Source organism: Lipotes vexillifer, unplaced genomic scaffold, assembly GCF_000442215.2.
Source record: "Lipotes vexillifer unplaced genomic scaffold, Lipotes_vexillifer_v1.1 scaffold173, whole genome shotgun sequence".
Classification (NCBI taxonomy): domain Eukaryota; kingdom Metazoa; phylum Chordata; class Mammalia; order Artiodactyla; family Lipotidae; genus Lipotes; species Lipotes vexillifer.
Window position 1 is genome coordinate 22,429 of NW_006770924.1, and position 16,670 is coordinate 39,098.

Here is a 16,670-nt window from a genome sequence, read left to right on the forward strand (position 1 = left end):
TTTGAAAGGATAAAACTATTCTCCAAGCCGCTTAAATGCCTTCTAAATCAAACTTCAACTCTCCTAAGAGGATGACAGTAAAATCCAGACACTCACTAAATGTAGCCTTTACAATGTTCAGCTTCTAGTAAAATATTACTAGACATGCAAAGAGGAAGAAAAATATAATCTACAAACAAGAGAAAAAGCACTTAAAAGAAATAGACCCAAAGGAAGACAAAGATTTTAAAACAGCTACTATAAATATGCTCAAGGACACATAAAAGTACACATGAAAATAGTGAGAAAAGAAAAGGTGTATAAAAAATCCAAACAATACTTCTAGAGCTGAAACAAGCATAATATCAGAAATGAAAATTTCACTAGAAAGGCATATAAGCAGATTGGAAAATGCAAAAGAAAGAGATAATAAACTTTAAGTCATAAGCAATAGAAATGAATCAAACTGAAGCACAAAAAAGAAGCAGCAGAAAAAAGATGATTAGAACCTCAGCTACCAATGGAACAATATGAGGTTGTCTAATATAAACATACTTGAAGCCTCCTATTTGAAGAAAAAAACAAAAAAAGATCATAATACAGAAGAAGACAAGAATTACCACTGACCTTTTTAACAGAAATAATGCAAACTAGAAGATAACACAACAACATCTTTAAAGTGCTGACAAACAAAACAAAGCAATTTAGATTTCTATGTCCAGTGAAAATATTCTTCAAAAATGAAAGGTATTTTCAGATTAACAAAAGCTGAGAGAACTTGGTGCTATATAAGTAATGTTAAAGGAAAATCTTCTGACTGAAGAAAATAACCTCAGATTAAAACTCAAATCTACACAAAGAAATTAAGAGCATCAGATATAGTAAATATGATGAGAAAATAGTGCTCATTTAAGGATTTTTAATTTATTTAAAACAAAACCGACCATTTAAAGTGAAAATTAAGTCAATATATTGTGAAATTATAACGTACAGAGAAGTAAATTGTACAACAGTAAAAACACAAAGGAGGAAGAAAATGGAAATATATTTTGTAAAATTCTTACATTATATGTAAACTGATATGACAGTATTTGAAGGTAGATTAGGATAAATTAATTAAAGTTGCATATTGTAAAACCTACAGTGATCCCTTAAAAAAAAGAGATGTCGCTAAGTTATAGAGGAAATAACTTAGAACAGTAAAAGTAGTGAACTAGTTCAAAAGAAAATAAGAAGAAAAAAAGTAAAATAAAAGAACAGATGAGAAAACTACAAAAAAATAGTAAGGTAATAAATTAAAATTAAATATATTGATAATTATATTAAATATAAATGGTCTACACACTCCAATTTTGTAAAGTCAGAGGTTATCAGACTGGCTAAAAAATGTAAGACCCAACTATATGCTGTCTACAAGAAATCCACTTTAAATACAATCTACAGGAAAGCTGCACTGGCTATATTAATATCATACAAAGCATATTTCAGAATAAGAATATTATGAGGTTTCAAAAGAGATATCTCATAATAATAAAGGGATTCATTAACAAGAAGACATAAAATCTAAATGTGAATGCACCTAAAACCAGCTTCAAAATACATAAACAAAAACTGACTGAGTGAAAGCAGAAACCAACAAATCCACAATTATATTTGGAGTATTCAACATCTTTCTTTCAGTAACTGATAGAAAATAGAAATCAGATAGTTTAAAAAGACTTGAAAACTCTACCAAGTAATGTGTCTTTATTTACTATTATAGAACGCTATACACAAAACTACAGAATTCATATTGTTTTCAAGTGCACACAGAGTACTCACCAAGATAAACCATATTCCAGACCATAAAACAATACATTGAATAATAAGTTATAAAGGATAGAAACCATTTGGAGTATGGACAACTCAGGACAAAACTATCAGTAAACTAGATTTGGGCTCAGAAGACTGATTCCACTAGCAAGGACAACATGTCATCTGCAAAGGGCGAATACTGCCAACTTCTGGAAAGATGTTCTTTTTTCCAAGAATCTGTTGGTCAAAGTATATAGAACTTGCTTATTCCTATTTGATAAGTAGAAAGAAGGAGAATGAGATTTTGCCCCCTATTTTTTATGACTTAGAGCCATCATACTTATGTTTTAGAACAATTGCTAATATTATCTGAAAAGGAGGAAATAAAGAGTAGAAATGAGCTAAAACAGTAGTGGTATAAAGATGAAGAGGAGGAATAGTCATAGTAAGGAACTAGAAACAACAGGACTTGGTTACTGGGTGGAACAAGAGAATCATAGTCAAGAGCACAGGTTTGTGATGAAGAAAATGAGTTCATTTTGACAAAATATCTGTATCTAGTCTATATAAAGAACATTCACAACTCAACAATAAGAAAACAAACAACCGATTTTTAAATGGGCAAACTATTTTAACATACCTCCCAATATAGGAGTCAATACTCACAGGAAATGAAGGTAGATATCATTAGCCATCACAAAATTGCAATTTAAAATAACAAAGAGGGCTTCCCTGGTGGTGCAGTGGTTAAGAATCCGCCTGCCAATGCAGGGGTTACAGGTTCAAGCCCTGGCCGGGGAAGATCCCACATGCTGCAGAACAACTAAGCCCACGTGCCACAACTACTGAAGCCCGTGCGCCTAGAGCCCGTGCTCTGCAACAAGGGAAGCCACTGCAATGAGAAGCCCGCGCACCGCAACGAAGAGTGCAGTGATATGTGAATACAACAGAATTGTACCCAGCAATACAAAAGAACAAGCTGCAGATACATCTAACAACATGAATGATTCTCAAATACATTATGCTAAGCAGAGGAAGTCAGATACAAAAAGGACATTTTGACATCTGAGTCAAGTAACTGTAGCACATCAGAGTGGATACATCAGGAAGCAACTAAAAATTAGGACTGGATCTTAGAAGAGAAGTCTGGAACAAACATGTAGGTTTGTTAAAGAAAAAGAGCAGATGAGATCACCAAAAGGGAATTTTTAGGCTGAAAAGAACCAAAGCCAGAATCCTGGGTAAATATTAGCATTTTAGGGATACACAGAGAAAAGAAACCTTGTGGAGAACACTGAAAAAGAGAAAAAGAGGTAGTAGGAGGAGAATCAGAAGAAAATGATATTTCAGAAAATAAGGAAAAATAATTCTGGGAGAGGACATTCTGTGTCAAAGATCCTAGAAGGACTAAGAAAGAAAAGAGTAAAGTGTTTTCTGCACTAGGCTATATACGGTCATTCCTGAGCAAAGAGAAGGATATTTTAGAGGAGCAATAAGAAAAGAGGTCTATTACAGCGGACTGAGGAATGGATGAGAGGGAAGATAGGGACAGAGAATATATCCTACAGAAGTTTGTTTCAGAAAGGAAAGAAGAAATAAAGAAATAGCTATGTCTATGTATTTCTATGAATTTCTGTGAATGTAATCTTCCTGATTATAAATTTGGGCTATTTAATAAGTACTCTTCAGCAAATGGCTTCTCAGTAAGAGGTTCATGATATCACCCATGCATTTCTGATAAAGGAAAAGCTGACTTAGAGAAAAGCACGTTTTATAAACTAGTTCACATATTATATAAAAGCAAAGATCCAGATTGCGGTATAGAATTGAAAGTCTTGTTTTTGCTCTGTGAAGAAAACTAGGCTGTATTTCCTTGTTTCTGGTTCACTTGTATCTCGTGATTGTGTCACCTTGTGTTTCTCCATTTGAAAATAAAAGGCAAACTCAGCAGTTCCTTTTTTCCTAAACTGCTTCAGTAACCAGCAGTTGCCACATAAAAAGCTTTAGCTGGAAGATTGTAAAAATAGTCTAATGCTTCCTAGCAGGTAACTACTTTTGAACAAATTCTCCTTTCAGGGATGTAGTGAGGTCAAATCAAATGGCCTAGGAAGGACAGGTTGTGAGAGAAGCGAGAGCTGGTTGAGATTCAAATGGCAAAAGTGCATTGTGCTTGGAATGTTTTGTGTAAATGTTAAAGAGCGCCCACATTTAACCACCTGCTTCTTGTTTAGAAGAGTTCAAATGAACAATTTCAAGCACAATTGAGTAACACTCAAAAGAAAATCAAGTGTAATTTCCTAAGTTGCTGAAGCAAGTGTTCTTCTATGAAATCACCATTAGTATTTCTAAACCGAATTTGATTATATTTGAAATTTACTGCACACAGTTCAGTGGCACCTGGAAATTTCTTCATGCATAGATAAAATTACAAGAAAGACTATTTAAGATGATTGTTTGTGTGTGTGTGTGTGTGTGTGTGTGTGTGTTTTAAAATACGCTGGGTCATATTGGTGATAAAACTGAATTACTAAAGATGAAATCTTTAATTATCTTTAATAATTTTTCATTTAATTTTTCTCTTCCTTGTGAATAAAATTTCTTTTCTTTTAAGGCACAGTAAAAAGTAGGGGGAAAGTACCATATAAGGACACCTTCATGACACCAACCGTACAGCTTATCTTGAAATTCTTCACCTGTCTGCTCTCTCTAAATATTGACCAATTAGGGAAGAAAGGTAATGGTAGGATTTTCAGGTTACTTTGATAAATCTCCTAAGAAGATAACTCTTTTACTGCCTTTATTAAATACCAACGTCCCATTATCTTTGCTGCTTTAAACCTTCAGTCTCCCTCAAAGGCAGAATCAAGTTTAAATGTTGAACCTCATCAGACCCTCTATTCTAGTTCCATGGTTACTCACTGCCATGAGCATTCCTGACTTTCAGATACTTTTTCCTACCAAGGACTTCTCTGTTTATTCCACTTATACAGATCTTTCCCATCTTACAGTAACAACTCAGCAATTTTCTTGCCTCTTACAGCTTAACTCATACTTCATTTCTTTGTCTTTGTTATCATTTTATATCTGTACCCACACTCAGCCTTAATAATTTTCTTCCTTATGACATCTCTGTATTACTAGCTTCTAAGGCTAGATAGCAATTCATGTACATGCTTTGTCTTCCTTAATAGATTGTCTTAAGTGCAGGAGCTTACTGGTTTCTTAGCACCACCTACAATGACTCTTATGATACTATGCAGCAGCAATATTTGATACAGATTTGTTGACTAATATATGAGAGGAAAATAATTTTAACTTTTAATTATAGAAGTGATTGTAATTACAACATTGTTAGATATAGCATTAAAAAAAACTATAGAAAAATGTTTCTCATTAAATAATTTTAAAGAAACTATTCAAATTAAAGTTTTCATAACCCTCCTTAACTGAACATACATTTATTTCCTCTAAAAGTCATAAATCTCTTCTAGAATGTCCCATAAAACAGCCTTGATTTAGTAATTCCCTGATCTCCAGGAATCCATCCTAAGGGAAGGAAGGTAACTCTTCAATTGTTAAGTTCACTCATTAGGTAAATCATTTCATCAGCATGAATGTTCAACTTTGGCACACATTAGTGCTAAAATATCAAATGCTAAAAAGTTATTACAAAATTAGAGCTGAGGATAAAATACTAACACTAGTGCTGCTGAAACTAAACCACTTGTTTTATTTATCGCATAGCTTTCACAATCTAGGTTGATGTAAAATAAATATATTTTGCCTTTCTCCTCAACTCCAAGAAGCTATTGATGAAGCCAGATGAGAACCTGATTTAATGATTGTTGAGCAAGAATACTTGGCTTGTAAATCTGCCTAGTACCCACTTAATGCAAGATAATGAGGACACATCAACAAAACTGCCCCCCAAATGGAAAAAAAAAATGAAGAAGCAAAAGAACTTCAGAACCCACACCAAAAATAAAACCCACGCAGGGTTCTGCTTCTCTTATGCTAAGTCCTAGAAAAATCTTTGTAGGGTTGGAAATACAAACCAAACAACCTAATTTTCTCATAATGTCAGTCTGGAACAGCCACTATGAATCTGACTAAACTATTCTTGATTGGGTTTTAGTACAGACATTTCTGGGGGAAGGGGGAGTTAATGCATTCCATAAAGTATTACTCACTGTGCAAAACAATATATTAGTCTCAATGTTTTAAAACTACATCTTCAAAAAAAACCCGATGGCGGAAGAGTAAGACGCAGAGATCACCGTCCTCCCCACAGATACACCAGAAGTACATCTACACGTGGAACAACTCCTACAGAACACCTACTGAACGCTGGCAGAAGACCTCAGACCTCCCAAAAGGCAAGAAACCCCCCACGTACCTGGGTAGGGCAAAAGAATAAACAGAGACAAAAGGATAGGGACGGGTCCTGCACCAGTGGGAGGGAGCTGTGAAGGAGGGAAGGTTTCCACACGCTAGGAAGCCCCTTCGCGGGCGGAGACTGGGTGGCGGAGCTTCGGAGCCGCGGAGGAAGCACAGCCACAGGGGTGCGGAGGGCAAAGCGGAGAGATTCCCGCACAGAGGATCAGGGCCGACCGGCACTCACCAGGCCGAGAGGCTTGTGTGCTCACCCGCCGGGGCAGGCGGGGCTGGGAGTTGAGGCTCCGGCTTCAGTCTGAGCACAGGGAGAGGACTGGGGTTGGCGGCGTGAACACAGCCTGAAGGGGTTAGTGCACCACGGATGGCTGGGAGGGAGTCCGGGGAAAAGTCTGGACCTGCCAAAGAGGCAAGAGACTTTTTCTTCCCTCTTTGTTTCCTGGTGCGCGAGGAGAGGGGATTAAGAGCGCTGCCTAAAGGAGCTCGAGAGACGGGCGCGAGCCGCGGCTAAAAGCGCGGACCCCAGAGACAGACATGAGACAGACGCTAAGGCTGCTGCTGACGCCACCAAGGGGCCTGTGTGCGAGCACAGGTCACTATCCACACCCGCCTTACAGGGAGCCTGTGCAGCCCGCCACTTCCAGGGTCCCGGGATCCAGGAACAACTTCCCCGGGAGAACGCACGGCGCGCCTCAGGCTGGTGCAACGTCACGCCGACTTCTGCCGCCGCAGGCCCGCCCCGCACTCCGTGCCCCTCCCTCCCCCGGCCTGAGTAAGCCAGAGCCTCCGAATCAGCTGCTCCTTTAACCCTGTCCTGTCTGAACGAAGAACAGACGCCCTCCAGCGACCTACACGCAGAGGCGGGGCCAAATCCAAAGCTGAGACCCTGGGGGCTGTGAGAACAAAGAAGAGAAAGGGAAATCTCTCCCAGCAGCCGCAGAAGCAGCGGATTAAAGCTCCACAATCAACTTAATGTACCCTGCATCTGTGGAATACCTGAATAGACAACCAATCATCCCAAATTGAGGAGGTGGACATTGAGAGCAGGATTTATTGTTTTTTCCCCTTTTCCTCTTTTTGTGAGTGTGTATGTGTATGCTTCTGTGTGAGATTTTGTCTGTATAGCTTTGCTTCCACCATTTGTCCTAGGGTTCTATCCGTCCGTTTTTTTGTTTTGTTTTTTTCCTTAATAATTATGTTTTATTTTAATAACTTTATTATATTTTATCTTACTTTATTTTATTTTACATTATCTTCTTTCTTTCTTTCTTTTTCCTTCCTTCTTTCCTTCCTCCCTCCCTACCTCCCTCCCTCCCTTCTTTCTTTCCTTCCTTCCTTCCTTCCTTCTTTCTTTCTTTCTTTCTTCTTCTACTAATTCTTTCTTTCTACTTTTTCTCCCTTTTATTCTGAGCCATGTGGATGAAAGGCTCTTGGTGCTGCAGCCAGGAGTCAGTGCTGTGCCTCTGAGTTGGGAGAGCCAAATTCACGGCACTGGTCCACAAGAGACCTCCCAGCTCCACATAATATCAAACGGCGAAAATCTCCCAGAGATCTCCATCTCAACACCAGCACCCAGCTTCACTCAATGACCAGCAAGCTACAGTGCTGGACATCCTATGCCAAACAACTAGCAAGACAGGAACACAACACCACCCATTAGCAGAGAGGATGCCTAAAATCATAATAAGGCCACAGACACCCCAAAACACACCACCAGACGTGGACCTGCCCACTAGAAAGACAAGATCCAGCCTCATCCACCAGAACACAGGCACTAGTCCCCTCCACCAGGAAGCCTACACAACCCACTGAACCAACCTTAGCCACTGGGGACAGACACCAAAAACAACGGGAACTACGAACCTGCAGCCTGCAAAAAGGAGACCCCAAACACAGTAAGATAAGCAAAATGAGAAGACAGAAAAACACACAGCAGATGAAGGAGCAAGATAAAAACCCACCAGACCTAATAAATGAAGAGGAAACAGGCAGTCTACCTGAAAAAGAATTCAGAATAATGATAGTAAAGATGATCCAAAATCTTGGAAATAGAATGGACAAAATGCAAGAAACATTTAACAAGGACCTAGAAGAACTAAAGATGAAACAGACAATGATGAACAACACAATAAATGAAATTAAAAATACTCTAGATGGGATCAATAGCAGAATAACTGAGGCAGAAGAACGGATAAATGACCTGGAAGATAAAATAGTGGAAATAACTACTGCAGAGCAGAATAAAGAGAAAAGAATGAAAAGAACTGAGGACAGTCTCAGAGACCTCTGGGACAACATTAAACACACCAACATTCGAATTATAGGGGTTCCAGAAGAAGAAGAGAAAAAGAAAGGGACTGAGAAAATATTTGAAGAGATTATAGTTGAAAACTTCCCTAATATGGGAAAGAAAATAGTTAATCAAGTCCATGAAGCACAGAGAGTCCCATACAAGATAAATCCAAGGATAAATACGCCAAGACACAAATTAATCAAACTGTCAAAAATTAAATACAAAGAAAACATATTAAAACCAACAAGTGAAAAACGACAAATAACACACAAGGGAATCCCCGTAAGGTTAACAGCTGATATTTCAGCAGAAACTCTGCAAGGCAGAAGGGACTGGCAGGACATACTTAAAATGATGAAGGAGAAAAACCTGCAAGCAAGATTACTCTACCCAGCAAGGATTTCATTCAGATTTGATGGAGAAATTAAAACCTTTACAAACAAGCAAAAGCTGAGAGAGTTCAGCACCACCAAACCAGCTTTACAACAACTGCTAAAGGAACTTCTCTAGTCAAGAAACACAAGAGAAGGAAAAGACCTACAATAATGAACCCAAAACAATTCAGAAAATGGGAATAGGAACATACATATCGATAATTACCTTAAATGTAAATGGACTAAATGCTCCCACCAAAAGACACAGATTGGCTGAATGGATACAAAAACAAGACCCATATATATGCTGTCTAAAAGAGACCCACTTCAGACCTAGAGACACATACAGACTGAAAGTAAGGGGATGGAAAAAGATATTTCATGCAAATGGAAACCAAAAGAAAACTGGAGTAGCAATTCTCATATCAGACAAAATAGACTAAAGTAAAGACTATTAGAAGAGACAAAGAGGGATACTACATAATGATCAAGGGATTGATCCAAGAAGAAGATATAACAATTGAAAATATTTATGCACCCAACATAGGAGCACCTCAATACATAAGGCAAATACTAACAGCCATAAAAGGGGAAATCGACAGTAACACATTCATAGTAGGGGACTTTAACACCCCACTTTCACAAATGGACAGATCATCCAAAATGAAAATAAATAAGGAAACACAAGCTTTAAATGATACATTAAACAAGATGGACTTAATTGATATTTATAGGACATTCCATCCAAAAACCACAGAATACACATTTTTCTCAAGTGCTCATGGAACATTCTTCAGGATAGATCATATCTTGGGTCACAAATCAAGCCTTGTTAAATTTAAGAAAATTGAAATTGTATCAAGTATCTTTTCCGACCACAATGCTATGAGACTAGATATCAATTACAGGAAAAGATCTGTAAAAACTACAAACACATGGAGGCTAAACAATACACTACTTAATAACGAAGTGATCACTGAAGAAATCAAAGAGGAAATTTAAAAATACCTGGAAACAAATGACAATGGAGATAGGACGACCCAAAACCTATGGGATGCCGCAAAAGCAGTGCTAAGAGGGAAGTTTATAGCAATACAATCCTGCCTTAAGAAATAGGAAACATCTCGAATAAACAACCTAACCTTGCACCTAACCTTGCACCTAAAGCAATTAGAGAAAGAAGAACAAAAAACCCCAAAGTTAGCAGAAGGAAAGAAATCATAAAAATCAGATCAGAAATAAATGAAAAAGAAATGAAGGAAACGATAGCAAAGATCAATAAAACTAAAAGCTGGTTCTTTGAGAAGATAAACAAAATTGATAAACCATTAGCCAGACTCATCAAGAAAAAAAGGGAGAAGACTCAAATCAATAGAATTAGAAATGAAAAAGGAGAAGTAACAACTGACACTGCAGAAATACAAAAGATCATGAGAGATTACTACAAGCAACTCTATGCCAATAAAATGGACAACCTGGAAGAAATGGACAAATTCTTAGAAATGCACAACCTGCCAAGACTGAATCAGGAAGAAATAGAAAATATGAACAGACCAATCACAAGCACTGAAATTGAAACTGTGATTAAAAATCTTCCAACAAACAAAAGCCCAGGACCAGATGGCTTCACAGGCGAATTCTATCAAACATTTAGAGAAGAGCTAACACCTATCCTTCTCAAACTCTTCCAAAATATAGCAGAGGGAGGAACACTCCCAAACTCATTCTACGAGGCCACCATCACCCTGATACCAAAACCAGACAAGGATGTCACAAAGAAAGAAAACTACAGGCCAGTATCACTGATGAACATAGATGCAAAAATCCTCAACAAAATGCTAGCAAACAGAATCCAACAGCACATTAAAATGATCATACACCATGATCAAGTGGGGTTTATTCCAGGAATGCAAGGATTCTTCAATATATGCAAAACAATCAATGTGATACACCACATTAACAAATTGAAGGAAAAAACCATATGATCATCTCAATAGATGCAGAGAAAGCTTTTGACAAAAATTCAACACCCATTTATGATAAAAACCCTGCAGAAAGTAGGTGTAGAGGGAACTTTCCTCAATATAATAAAGGCCGTATATGACAAGCCCACAGCCAACATCATCCTCAATGGCGAAAAACTGAAAGCATTTCCACTAAGGTCAGGAACAAGACAAGGTTGCCCACTCTCACCACTCTTATTCAACATAGTTTTGGAAGTTTTAGCCACAGCAATCAGAGAAGAAAAGGAAATAAAAGGAATCCAAATCGGAAAAGAAGAAGTAAAGCTGTCACTGTTTGCAGATGACATGATACTCTACATAGAGAATCCTAAAGATGCTACCAGAAAACTACTAGAGCTAATCAATGAATTTGGTAAAGTAGCAGGATACAAAATTAATGCACAGAAATCTCTGGCATTCCTATATACTAATGATGAAAAATCTGAAAGTGAAATCAAGAAAACACTCCCATTTACCATTGCAACAAAAAGAATAAAATATCTAGGAATAAACCTACCTAAGGAGACAAAAGACCTGTATGCAGAAAATTATAAGACACTGATGAAAGAAATTAAAGATGATACAAACAGATGGAGAGATATACCATGTTCTTGGATTGGAAGAATCAACATTGTGAAAATGACTCTACTACCCAAAGCAATCTATAGATTCAATGCAATCCCTATCAAACTACCACTGGCATTTTTCACAGAACTAGAACAAAAAATTTCACAATTTGTATGGAAACACAAAAGACCCCGAATAGCCAAAGCAATCTTGAGAACGAAAAATGGAGCTGGAGGAATCAGGCTCCCTGACTTCAGACTATACTACAAAGCTACAGTAATCAAGACAGTATGGTACTGGCACAAAAACAGAAAGATAGATCAATGGAACAGGATAGAAAGCCCAGAGATAAACCCACGCACATATGGTCACCTTATCTATGATAAAGGAGGCAGGAATGTAGGGTGGAGAAAGGACAGCCTCTTCAATAAGTGGTGCTGGGAAAACTGGACAGGTACATGTAAAAGTATGAGATTAGATCACTCCCTAACACCATACACAAAAATAAGCTCAAAATGGATTAAAGACCTTCATGTAAGGACAGAAACTCTCAAACTCTTAGAGGAAAACATAGGCAGAACACTCTATGACATAAATCACAGCAAGATCCTTTTTGACCCACCTCCTAGAGAAATGGAAATAAAAACAAAAATAAACAAATGGGACCTAATGAAATTTAAAAGCTTTTGCACAGCAAAGAAAACCATAAACAAGACCTAAAGACAACTCTCAGAATGGGAGAAAATATTTCCAAATGAAGCAACTGACAAAGGATTAATCTCCAAAATTTATAAGCAGCTCATGCAGCTTAATTACAAAAAAACAAACAACCCAATCCAAAAATGGGCAGAAGACAGTTCTCCAAAGAAGATATACAGACTGCCAACAAACACATGAAAGAATGCTCAACATCATTAATCATTAGAGAAATGCAAATCAAAACTACAATGAGATATCATCTCACACGAGTCAGAATGGCCATCATCAAAAAATCTAGAAACAATAAATGCTGGAGAGGGTGTGGAGAAAAGGAAACCCTCTTGCACTGCTGGTGGGAATGTGAATTGGTACAGCCACTATTCAGAACAGTATGGAGGTTCCTTAAAATACTACAATTAGAACTACCATATGACCCAACAATCCCACTACTGGGCATATACCCTGAGAAAACCATAATTCAAAAAGAGTCATGTACCAAAATGTTCATTGCAGCTCTATTTACAATAGCCTGGAGATGGAAACAACCCAAATGTCCATCATCGGATGAATGGATAAAGAAGATGTGGCACATGTATACAATGGAATATTACTCAGCCATAAAAAGAAACGAAATTGAGCTATTTGTAATGAGGTGGATAGACCTAGAGTCTGTCATACAGAGTGAAGTAAGTCAGAAATAGAAAGACAAATACCGTATGCTAACACATATATATGGAATTTAGGGGGAAAAATGCCATGAAGAGCCTAGGGGTAAGACAGGAATAAAGACACAGACCTACTAGAGAATGGACTTGAGGATATGGGGAAGGGGAAGGGTAAGCTGTGACAAAGCGAGAGAGAGGCATGGACATATATACACTACCAAATGTAAGGTAGACAGCTATTGGGAAGGAGCTACATAGCACAGGGAGGTGAGCTCGGTGCTTTGTGTCCACCTGGAGGGGTGGGGTAGGGAGGGTGGGAGGGAGGGAGACGCAAGAGGGAAGAGATATGGGAACATATGTATATGTATAACTGATTCACTTTGTTATAAAGCAGAAACGAACACACCATTGTAAAGCAAGGATACTCCAATAAAGATGTTAAAAAAAAAAACCCGTAATACAAAATTTCATGTTTTAAGGTTCTTTTTTCCAAGAGTCACACATGCTACCAAGTGTTCTCTATCAAATAATTTGAGAGAGAGAAAAATGATAGCTTAAGGTAACCACTCAGGAATTAAATGTCCATCTAAAGTATGTGATGAATTGGGAGGTTGGGATTGACATATATACCCTAAATGTATAAAATGGATAACTAATAAGAACCTGCTGTATAAAAATTTTTATAAACTAAAAAAAAACCTATATCTTCAAACTTAACTGAAATTACCCCTAATTCTAGTGCTCAAGGATTTAGTCACCATGGTTCTATATACTATAAGACACATGATATAATGCCAGCTAATGCAGAATGCCATAAAGAAAAATAAAACAGACTGAGTGGATAGAATGACAAAGAGTGCTGCTCTAGAAAGGGTGGCAAGAAAGGTCTGTTTGGTGTGATGGTTTTCGAACAGAAACTTAAGCCATACAAATGTCTAGAGACGGAAAAGGCAGAGGAAATAGAGCAAGTCCCTTGGACAGGTATGTGTAGGGCAAGTTCAAGGAACAGCCAGATCAGGCATCTCCAGAACAGCTGGGGCTGGAGATAAGAGGATACCGGAAATAAAGGCAGGGAGGTTGTCAGGGTCCATATCCTCAAGGTGCTTGTAGACCTCGTGAGTGTTAGGCTTTTATTTTAAGTGTGAAGGAAGCTTAGGCTTGAAAGCAGGACAACCCAGCTCAAATATTTTTCCTGTTACTCTACAGGAAAAATAAAACAAAGGCTATTGTCCTAAGTCTCATGTAGAGAAATAGCTGTTGAAGAAGCAAGTGTCACTTCCAGGAAGGAAGGAAGGAAAATTCCAGTGCCCATGGAGCCAGCATTTAAATTCCCAAAACCCCCTCCATATACTGCATGCAAATATAAATACGATTTTAAAATAATAGAACATAATTGTATAGAAACTGGAATATGACACTTTTTCTTTTTATTTAAAATAGAGCTCTATATGCTTCACAGAAACAAGTTCAAGGAGTGCTTAATTTATTAGTTTTGCCACTTTACAAAACAATACTTTTTTGGAAAATGCATACATAAAAATATAACATTTAGGCAGATACCTATTTACATCTGGAGGCAACTGAAAATTATGCAATAATAATTTTTAAAGCTTTAAAATAAATACTTTTATGACTTGCTTTTGGTAAAGTTAAACATTTGGTATGAAGGCTATCACTGAGTTCATACTAAATTCTAAAATACTGTTATTTTTAAACAAAATAAGTATACATATATTACTATAAAATGCATATTTCCACCTGCTAGAAATTAATGAAACCTCTGAACATCATTCATTTCTCTTTGGAATTTGGAATTCTCTTCAGCATCAATGATTAAACTGCAACTACTAAAATTTCCATCTACATATATTTTATACAATTTATTGCCTAGTTCTCATTTTAAAACTTAATTTATTTCTTATATACATTCATTTGTACCTGTCTGTTGAAAGGTAATATCTTTTTTACATTCTTAAGAATTTCAGCTAGCTTACAATGTCTTTACAACAGTGATTCTTTTCACAGTAGTTCAAGAGTTCAAGGCATGCTTTGCAATGTCAAAATGCAATGGTTTTGACATTTGTAATATGTTCTTAGGTATAAGAAAAGTCACACTACCAAAAGAAAAGTATAATTAGTATTAGTACTTTGAAAGTCAATCCAAAATTACTTTTTTTGAGATCTGAATCTAATTTTCTGTTTTGAGGATATTTTAAAATCTGAAACACAGATTAAGTTTGAATAATTTTCTCCAGTCTAAGATCAGAAGAGTACAAAAGCTGAACACTAGTCATTGTGGAAATGAACTAGAATTTAGTATGTTGGCTAAAATAACCTTCCTTTATATAAAGAGAAAAAAGAGTTGGATTTTCAAAAATATTTAACCACTTGTATTTAGCCTACTGGAGGAAGTGGAGATATTGGTAAATATCACTCTAATCCTGCATTAGTTAGCCAGAATTTAGGCACGTAATTGCCTTTTTAAAGGCAAAGTCAGCGAATGGGTTTGGGTGTGGAATTAAAAACTCAATGGAGATATACAAATTAGGGTCCATGTGTCTTGCTACCTATTGTCTGGGTTGAAAAATTAAACCAACAAGATAAACATGCAATCTCTTTTGCTCTCTTGGGAATGTAGGATGAAAATCTAAAGTTTTTTTTTGTTTTCCAAGTTCTCAATTTGCAGATATCAGGAACCATTTTGAAGTTTTAGTTCTCATTTTCTGAAGATGTGTAAGCAGGCCCGTTTCTAAAGCTATATAAGCTAATACGGTGCTTTTCTGCAAACTATAAAAATATTTCTGCAATTGCAGGTTGGAGTTCAGCCCCTACCTACCCCTCAGCTGAGAGGATTCTAGCAAAGCACACGCCCAGCTGGATCTCGTCACACTCAGCATAAGGTTAATTTCCCTAATACAGTCGGATTCTTAGTGGCTACGCTAGTATTCAGGTTCATGTAGCCCAGAGTAAAAATCTAGCAGTTAAAACTGTTAAGTTATGGAGAGAAAAACTTCTTGTAGGATAACATTGATCAATGATAAAAAAAAATAGTCATATCTGAAAATATTAAAATCTAGGATTAGATAGAGCTTATGTTCTCCCAAATGTTGTATTAATCTACAACTTAATTAAGAAGTATCCTGGGGCTTCCCTGGTGGCACAGTGGTTGAGAGTCCGCCTGCCGATGCAGGGAACACAGGTTCGTTCCCCGGACCAGGAAGATCCCACATGCCGCGGAGCGGCTGAGCCATGGCCGCTGAGCCTGCGCGTCCGGAGCCTGTGCTCCGCAACGGGAGAGGCCACAACAGTGAGAGGCCCACGTATCGCAAAAAAAAAATAAATAAATAAAAGAAGAAGAAGAAGTATCCTGGAAGTTATATTAATAGAGGGACTTTTTAAATGGGGATTATTACCTAACATCAATATAGTATTATATTCCAAACCATATGGCATAATGGCTTAATTTTAAGATAGTCAAAGCAAAACAAAGCAACAGTATGAAATATAGCAGAAAGAAATTTAGCAATCACATTATGGGACATATATTTCACATTCTCTGTCCAATCCACGTCTTAGGTGGAATTTATCATTAAGGCAAAAGTAGACATCCCTTGTATGTTAGCTAAAAGCTAGAATTATACCTAGACTGCTTAGTCTTTTTAAAATTTAAAAGAAAGTCTTCTCTGCCATTAACAAATACACTCTTCATAATGCCAAATGAAAAAGTACCAGAGAAGGCATGAGATGAAAGCTCTCATATGTGGATAAGGGAAATTAAAATCTTGTTAAGAGGTTCAGTGTGTAGCAATCTGGACAGGAGCTAGAATACTAAAAGAACAGTGATTGGAATTGATGAAATCCAGCAAAGATATTTTTTAATGCACTGAAAGAATGTGAATGCCGA